Consider the following 9139-nt stretch of genomic DNA (forward strand, 5'->3'; position numbering starts at 1 on the left):
GTCCGAATTTCATATTCTAGAATACTCTCAACAATTGCCAATGCCATCAAACTATCCATTGGCATTGCTAGCATTCTGATTTCTCTCTTTAATATTTTGTGATATCACGATAAGGGGCGCGAAATCTGTTTTTTGCTACTTCTACTTCGTAATATTTTGTGAACTAATTACTTACTTTTCGCTATTTTCAGTTTGTCAAGTAGAAGTAGTTTAATCCCCCAATAAGAAAGATAGCCTAAAGAATTTCGGGGCTGTTTTCACGGTAGTACCAACATATAATTTTCATAAAAGTCATGTAATACCCAGAATTTTCGTTGCGCCTCGCGCATAGTAGATAACTAGATATGGAGTGAAAAATATGTTTCAATCAATCAATCAGGTTTATTAATATTTTCATCGTTTCAAAACATCACAAGACTGCGATACAATGAAAAGATAGGAAGGTGTCGAAACAACTTGGAGTAGTCTTTAAGATCAGACACCCACCTTAGCCTAGGCGAAGTAAATAAGAGGCATGCACACTGAATGAAAAGTAATGCAGAGAATAGAAGACGCAAACGACAAAATGAGGTGGCATGTGGCGGAGGGCGAAGTCGATGTTAGGCCGTGGTCCGGTAATCCTAAAGACTGCATGGCTAGTAATACTAGGCCAGACATGGGGTGATTACTTCATGAATGTAATCGATTGCGATTACGATTACTTCTGAATCACGTGATTACGATTACGATTACGATTACAGCAAAATCCGCAAGTAGTCGATTACGATTACGATTACTTTGGAAATGTAATCACGATTACTCACGATTACATTTATTTTGCTTCTCAGAAGTTATCTTTATAAGACAACAATGCGATGAAAAGGCCTCATGATAGAAGGTCTTTCTTTTTAAATGAGATGCCATAGCGTCATTTCCTGTATATGACATATTATACCATTGCATGATTTACAGAAATAGGCATTATTTCGGTGCCGGCCAATACCGCGCCGCGACACACCAAGACATGCTACCTTGGCCGAAACAGTGTGTATTTTTCCATTGTCCATAGCCGCGCTGGATGGTCGCGACGAATAGTATTCTCAATCTCAGCACCACAATACAAATTCCCCCGGGGCACCCACTGAGGAAAATGATGAACCCCGTGTGGGAATGACAATTTCTGGGTGCGACTCACGACCCAGCAAACACAGTACAGACCAAAGATGTAGAAAAGCCGAGCCGATATAGTAGATATTAGATCTCGGCAGGTCGTAGAAAGGGGGATTTTGTGTCGACTCAATTCAACGTCTTTTCCATGTCCTTCAATAATGTAAATATTATGCAGATGCTACAGCCTTTAAACATGGTGAGTAGAATGTAGATCCTACGTTAGAAGAAGAAGATCCTGATATAATAACCTGTTTTCTACCACTATGGGCTTAACCTGATCACGGCTGCGTACACACACCACATTATTTAGTACATATTAATCACATTTGTGATAATTTAATTTCAAACGAATTGGCAATAATGCCGTTGTAAAAAATAAAACGAACAAACGAACGAATGTCTTTAGAAAGAAAGTGAAAACAGTCCTTATCATCAGGTTTCATCTTCTGATGAGCCAGTTAGATAACCAGCATGCGGCCTTTTTTTTTCAACACCCTGCAGAAATAAAATGAAAATGATGATTAATAGCTAAGACATTCGTACTGCGAAAATGGCAGAGGTAGCGACTAACGAATGACTCCTACATTTTTTTCGCCCATACTTACTAAAATGGATTCGATTCTGAACTATTTCCACTCAAGTTTTCAAGTTTTATTATTATATTTTTTAATATTATATGACTAGAGAACTGACTTCAATCGTCACTTCTACTTGATTATCAAGATCAACGATGACTACTTCAGCACTCTTTGAAAACAGCCACTAACACAAAAAGAATTCTTGACTAAAATTTCTTCACATTCTGTCCAAAATGATCAATTCAACAATCCAAATGAATCAGTTATTTGGCAGCTAGTTGGAGAGATATATACTCAAGTCTAGAAAGTGGAGATACTCTGCCTGGAAAGCTGAAGACCTAACAATATTGTGTACAGAGAACAAAACATTTGAGTGGCGGCACTGGTATAGACATTAATAAATTATTAGAATTGACAGCAAGATAACCAGCAAGACATTAAAATGAGAATTAGTGCAGTTTCTTAGGCTGTAGTGATACTCAGCCAGTAATTGACCTAGCAGAGAGCAAAACGTTGTAAATAAAGCGAGCGAAACCTCCGACAAATGATACGATAAAACATTAGAATCGACAGTCTTACTAGAAGCAGAATAACAATCATGAGGGGTTAGAGAACAGAAGCCCGGGAAGTGACCATCAGAAATTACTGCATACTGGCCGAACAAATCCATGACCACTAACAAATGGTCTTTCAATAGTCAATATTGATACCAAATGACACCACACCTATTTCATAGCAACATTTAGCAAATACAGCGCTGGAGTCAACCTTATATAAGCCCTAACCAAACGCCCATTAGTTTTCCCACCTACTACTTCGCGGATGGAAATACGCATTAAAGCGAACGGACGCGACTTGTCACACTCTTGCTATTTCTGCTCCTTTTTTCTCTTCGTTCCTCTTCTCTGTCGCTTCCGCTTGAGGAGAGAAACAGTCGGCCGTGTTTACGGATCGTGAATTCCCGGTGGGTGATTCTTCCTCGAATGGTCAGCACCTTGAAAATTGAGAACAATGTTGTTGCAAAATGCATGACAATTTGAAAGTTACATCATTCTAATTATTCCAGTTATGGCCGTGAATCGTTACAAGTGCGGTAACCATAAGAATTATTACTATACTTCAACTACAAATACAATATATTGTATAAAATGATTACCAATTCTTTTACGTTGATCGAGTCCCAAATAGATGAAATATGTCAAAGAATTTGCTAAATTTTTGTATAATTTGACAGATTCCGAAATCTTCTCAAAGTGCACCTTTCAAAAATTTGATATCAAGACTCCCAACATTTTACAATTCGAAGTTGGATGGCTTTACCAATACAAGCAAACAGTTTGTATCGCAATTGACAATTATGTAGAGAACGCTGCGAGACATATGAGTAGGCCTACCCTAAAACGTTTCTCTGACATGGACATTAGGGCTCTTAAAATATGACTTTTTTTCACAAATCGTTCTGGCTACTTGATAAAATTGTTAGGTTACCTAATTTAAGCCTAAACACAAAATTTGGTTCAATTCCAGCCAGTAACCGCTTTGCTACAGGAGAAGAAAGTTTCTATTTATTATATAAAAATAAATAGGTAATAAAAATTTGAGAATTTTCTGTTCACCCCATGAAAGTGTTAGGCTGTCTATAGAAACGATGCTCACCAAATTTGGTTCAATTCCAACCAGTGGAAGCGGAGATATTGCCGTCGAAAAATTTGGATTTGAATAAAATAGTATTTACGGTGACCGATTCTTTGTTTACTTATCAAAGTTGTGCTCACCGTAAGTACTATTTTATTAAAATCCAAATTTTTCGACAGCAATAACTCCGCTTCCACTGGTTGGAATTGAACCAAATTTGGTGAGCATCGTTTCTATAGACAGCCTAACACTTTCATGGGGTTAACAGAAAATCTTCAAATTTTTTATTATTCATTTTTATATAATAAATAGGAACTTTCTTCTCTTGTAGCAAAGCGGATACTGGCTGGATTTGAACCATATTTTGTTTGTAGGCTTAAATTAGGTAACCTAACAATTTTATCAAGTAGCCAGTACGATTTGAGAAAAAAGTCATTTTTGAAGAGCCCTACTGTTCATGACCGTCCACGTTTAGAGTTGCATCTCAAAGATGCTAAAATAAGCCTAAATATAATCCAAGCAATACGATCGTCCACTTTGACTGACTGAATTTCTAAAAACACCTTGATAGCTTCCACATCTTACGTTTATATATACTGTCTGCTATCGGCACAACAAAGTAGGCCTATTTAAAAATACCAAAACAGATTCAACATACCACATCTCTTGCAAAGGCTTTTGCTTTCATTCAATTTTCCATCAAACTTCTTTAAATCCTCCTTTGTGGTGAGTTGCTTTGGAATTCTTCTAGGATCAATTCCGATATTGTTTTATCATATACAATCTATGGCGGAATAAAAGTTTCGGATAAGTTCTAAAACGAACACAATTTTCCACACAAAAGTCAATTGCCACACGAAATGCCAAATGCTACGGTCTCATTTTACAAGGTATGGCGAGGAAACGTAGTGGTACGTTCCATTATAGCTAAACACCAATGAATTGCGGGTTCGAGCGTGACACGTCGACTCCATAATTCCTACCGAAGTGTTGGCCGTTTATCTAGGCTCCTCCTCGCCATCTGATTCGCATAGCCATGTCTTAAAAAGCCTAGGAGTGGGCCGTGCTGTAAGTGGGCAGATGGTTGCCGATGCACCCGGCACTTGGTGAATTCGGCCGCACAAACTCGGCACTTGGTGAATTCGGCCCTCGGGAAATTTTGAAATGAAGTGTATTTACAGCTATTAATATGAATTATCAAACTAATAATAGTATTATCAAGTGATTCGTCAATCTTGTAAGGAGGTCAGGGCATCCGTGGATCGCGCAGTCACGGCGTGATTAGATCACGGATTGCGTAGCCACGGGAAATAACACAGCGCTCATATACCGACCACGCGCGGTCTGCTTGGAATCGATGGCGTGAGTCACGGGCCTGTGTCGTGTAAGTTTTGAGAAGATGGATCTAGGCGTTGTATGTGAGATCAAAACTGTGGAACATCAAGCGGCGCTTCTTCGTTTATCGATCACGACAAGCCAGTGTTCCTCATCAACAAATGTTTCGCATGATCACGTCAAAATAAATTATTTTTTGCCTTTGGAGAGACGATTCCACTCTGGGATTAGGGTGTCTCGATAACACGGTTGAAGGATCCCAAGATTACGAGATCTACCACGAGCCACGACACGTTTAAATTTCCTTTTTGATACTGTTCATTCATACTCAATGCATTTCTAATGCGAAGGTGTTCTAGTGCCAATTCCTCCAAGGGCCGAGTTCACCAAGTGAAGAGCGTCGCGTTATTTCCCGCAATTACGCAATCTGTGATCTAATCACGCCGTGACTGTGTGATCTACGCATGCCCTGACCGCCGTACAACATTGACAACCACTCAAAGTGCCAAGTTCACCGGCAAACATTCCAGTAACCAATCATGGTGACCGGTACCGCTACGAGATCTACCACGGCCGAATTCACCAAGTGCCGAGTTTGTGCGGCCGAGTTCACTGGTAATCGGGCAGATACGGAATAATAAGAAGAAGAACCGGCCTGGTGTAAAATGACCAGTGTAGTCGAACCACCACCATGAACACCACAAACAAACAAATAAACATCTAACAAGGAAAAGAAATTACCTTTGCAGCCTTTGACAAACACAGTTACCATTGAAACCAGCAATTAAGGTCTTATTCGAAAGCAGAATAACAACTGTTTTAGTGGACATATCAAATCAAATGTTGGAAAGTTCATGTAAAATAGCCCAAAATATTATCTTACTGTGACCATATTCCATCAATATGGTCTGGCTAGGGCATCCCTAAAAGACGGAGAAGCGGAGGCAGCGGAGACAGCGGAGGCAGCGGAGGCAGCGGAGAATGGACCCTAAAACGCGGAAACAGCGGAGAGAGCCAAAAATGCCGATTCCTAAAAGACGGAGACAGCGGAACTAGCGGAGAGCGGAGCTTTCGGTCATTAACCTTTATAGACACGCGCGACATAGCGGACGGATACTGAAAGCGGAGTTCGGGCCCCGCGAAATGGACATAGCGGACGGTTATATAATATAGAAAGCGGAGATCAAGGCGTATCGGAAGATGTTTCGAAGCAGTGGAGAATAACGGAGAAGTCAGCCATGCGGGTTAAAGGCCAATTTGGCGACTGATTGCCCGTCGATGAGATGACATAGTGGGCGGTTATATCGTTATAATATACTGAAAGCGGAGTTCGGGGCGTAGCGAAATATATTTCGAAACAGCAGAGAATAACGGAGAAGTCAGCCATACGAGTTTCAGGCCAATTTGGCGACTGATTGCCCATCGATGAGATGACATAGCGGACGGTTATAATATACTGGAAGCGGAGTTCGGGGCGTAGCGAAATATATTTCGAAACAGCAGAGAATAACGGAGAAGTCAGCCATACGAGTTTCAGGCCAATTTGGCGACTGATTGCCCATCGATGAGATGACATAGCGGACGGTTATAATATACTGGAAGCGGAGTTCGGGGCGTAGCGAAATATATTTCGAAACAACAGAGAATAACGGAGAAGTCAGCCATACGAGTTTCAGGTCAATTTGGTGACTGTTTGCCCATCGATGAGATGGCATAGCGGACGGTTATATCGTTATAATATACTGAAAGCGGAGTTCGGGGCGTAGCGAAATATATTTCGAAACAGCAGATAATAACGGAGAAGTCAGCCATACGAGTTTCAGGCCAATTTGGCGACTGATTGCCCATCGATGAGATGACATAGCGGACAGTTATAATATACTGGAAGCGGAGTTCGGGGCGTAGCGAAATATATTTCGAAACAACAGAGAATAACGGAGAAGTCAGCCATACGAGTTTCAGGTCAATTTGGTGACTGTTTGCCCATCGATGAGATGGCATAGCGGACGGTTATATCGTTATAATATACTGAAAGCGGAGTTCGGGGCGTAGCGAAATATATTTCGAAACAGCAGATAATAACGGAGAAGTCAGCCATGCGAGTTTCAGGCCAATTTGGTGACTGATTGCCCGTCGATGAGATGACATAGCGGGCGGTTATATCGTTATAATATACTGAAAGCGGAGTTCGGGGCGTAGCGAAATATATTTCGAAACAGCAGAGAATAACGGAGAAGTCAGCCATACGAGTTTCAGGCCAATTTGGCGACTGATTGCCCATCGATGAGATGACATAGCGGACGGTTATAATATACTGGAAGCGGAGTTCGGGGCGTAGCGAAATATATTTCGAAACAACAGAGAATAACGGAGAAGTCAGCCATACGAGTTTCAGGTCAATTTGGTGACTGTTTGCCCATCGATGAGATGGCATAGCGGACGGTTATATCGTTATAATATACTGAAAGCGGAGTTCGGGGCGTAGCGAAATATATTTCGAAACAGCAGATAATAACGGAGAAGTCAGCCATACGAGTTTCAGGCCAATTTGGCGACTGATTGCCCATCGATGAGATGACATAGCGGACGGTTATAATATACTGGAAGCGGAGTTCGGGGCGTAGCGAAATATATTTCGAAACAGCAGAGAATAACGGAGAAGTCAGCCATACGAGTTTCAGGCCAATTTGGCGACTGATTGCCCATCGATGAGATGACATAGCGGACGGTTATAATATACTGGAAGCGGAGTTCGGGGCGTAGCGAAATATATTTCGAAACAACAGAGAATAACGGAGAAGTCAGCCATACGAGTTTCAGGTCAATTTGGTGACTGTTTGCCCATCGATGAGATGGCATAGCGGACGGTTATATCGTTATAATATACTGAAAGCGGAGTTCGGGGCGTAGCGAAATATATTTCGAAACAGCAGATAATAACGGAGAAGTCAGCCATGCGAGTTTCAGGCCAATTTGGTGACTGATTGCCCGTCGATGAGATGACATAGCGGGCGGTTATATCGTTATAATATACTGAAAGCGGAGTTCGGGGCGTAGCGAAATATATTTCGAAACAGCAGAGAATAACGGAGAAGTCAGCCATACGAGTTTCAGGCCAATTTGGCGACTGATTGCCCATCGATGAGATGACATAGCGGACGGTTATAATATACTGGAAGCGGAGTTCGGGGCGTAGCGAAATATATTTCGAAACAACAGAGAATAACGGAGAAGTCAGCCATACGAGTTTCAGGTCAATTTGGTGACTGTTTGCCCATCGATGAGATGGCATAGCGGACGGTTATATCGTTATAATATACTGAAAGCGGAGTTCGGGGCGTAGCGAAATATATTTCGAAACAGCAGATAATAACGGAGAAGTCAGCCATACGAGTTTCAGGCCAATTTGGCGACTGATTGCCCATCGATGAGATGACATAGCGGACGGTTATAATATACTGGAAGCGGAGTTCGGGGCGTAGCGAAATATATTTCGAAACAGCAGAGAATAACGGAGAAGTCAGCCATACGAGTTTCAGGCCAATTTGGCGACTGATTGCCCATCGATGAGATGACATAGCGGACGGTTATAATATACTGGAAGCGGAGTTCGGGGCGTAGCGAAATATATTTCGAAACAACAGAGAATAACGGAGAAGTCAGCCATACGAGTTTCAGGTCAATTTGGTGACTGTTTGCCCATCGATGAGATGGCATAGCGGACGGTTATATCGTTATAATATACTGAAAGCGGAGTTCGGGGCGTAGCGAAATATATTTCGAAACAGCAGATAATAACGGAGAAGTCAGCCATGCGAGTTTCAGGCCAATTTGGTGACTGATTGCCCGTCGATGAGATGACATAGCGGGCGGTTATATCGTTATAATATACTGAAAGCGGAGTTCGGGGCGTAGCGAAATATATTTCGAAACAGCAGAGAATAACGGAGAAGTCAGCCATGCGAGTTTCAGGCCAATTTGGCGACTGATTGCCCATCGATGAGATGACATAGCGGACGGTTATAATATACTGAAAGCGGAGTTTGGGCGTAGCGAAATATATTTCGAAACAGCAGAGAATAACGGAGAAGTCAGCCATACGAGTTTCAGGCCAATTTGGCGACTGATTGCCCATCGATGAGATGACATAGCGGACGGTTATAATATACTGGAAGCGGAGTTCGGGGCGTAGCGAAATATATTTCGAAACAGCAGAGAATAACGGAGAAGTCAGCGATACGAGTTTCAGGCCAATTTGGCGACTGATTGCCCATCGATGAGATGACATAGCGGACGGTTATAATATACTGGAAGCGGAGTTCGGGGCGTAGCGAAATATATTTCGAAACAACAGAGAATAACGGAGAAGTCAGCCATACGAGTTTCAGGTCAATTTGGTGACTGTTTGCCCATCGATGAGATGGCATAGCGGACGGTTATAT

The 9139-nt window shown here is 41.9% G+C and overlaps 1 long non-coding RNA gene across 1 annotated transcript; it reads right to left on the reverse strand.

Moving 5' to 3' along the window:
- Positions 1-1272: 1272 nt before the first annotated feature.
- On the reverse strand, positions 1273-5419 carry LOC145452497 (uncharacterized). The gene is made up of 3 exons (XR_013919395.1): positions 4021-5419; positions 2536-2721; positions 1273-1644 (listed from the first exon to the last, which is right to left on the reverse strand). It is a non-coding gene; the product is annotated as an uncharacterized LOC145452497 (long non-coding RNA).
- Between the last annotated feature and the right edge of the window lie 3720 nt (positions 5420-9139).

This window comes from Botryllus schlosseri, chromosome 12 (genome assembly GCF_051294905.1).
Source record: "Botryllus schlosseri isolate E-star chromosome 12, Bs_hap1, whole genome shotgun sequence".
Classification (NCBI taxonomy): Eukaryota; Metazoa; Chordata; class Ascidiacea; order Stolidobranchia; family Styelidae; genus Botryllus; species Botryllus schlosseri.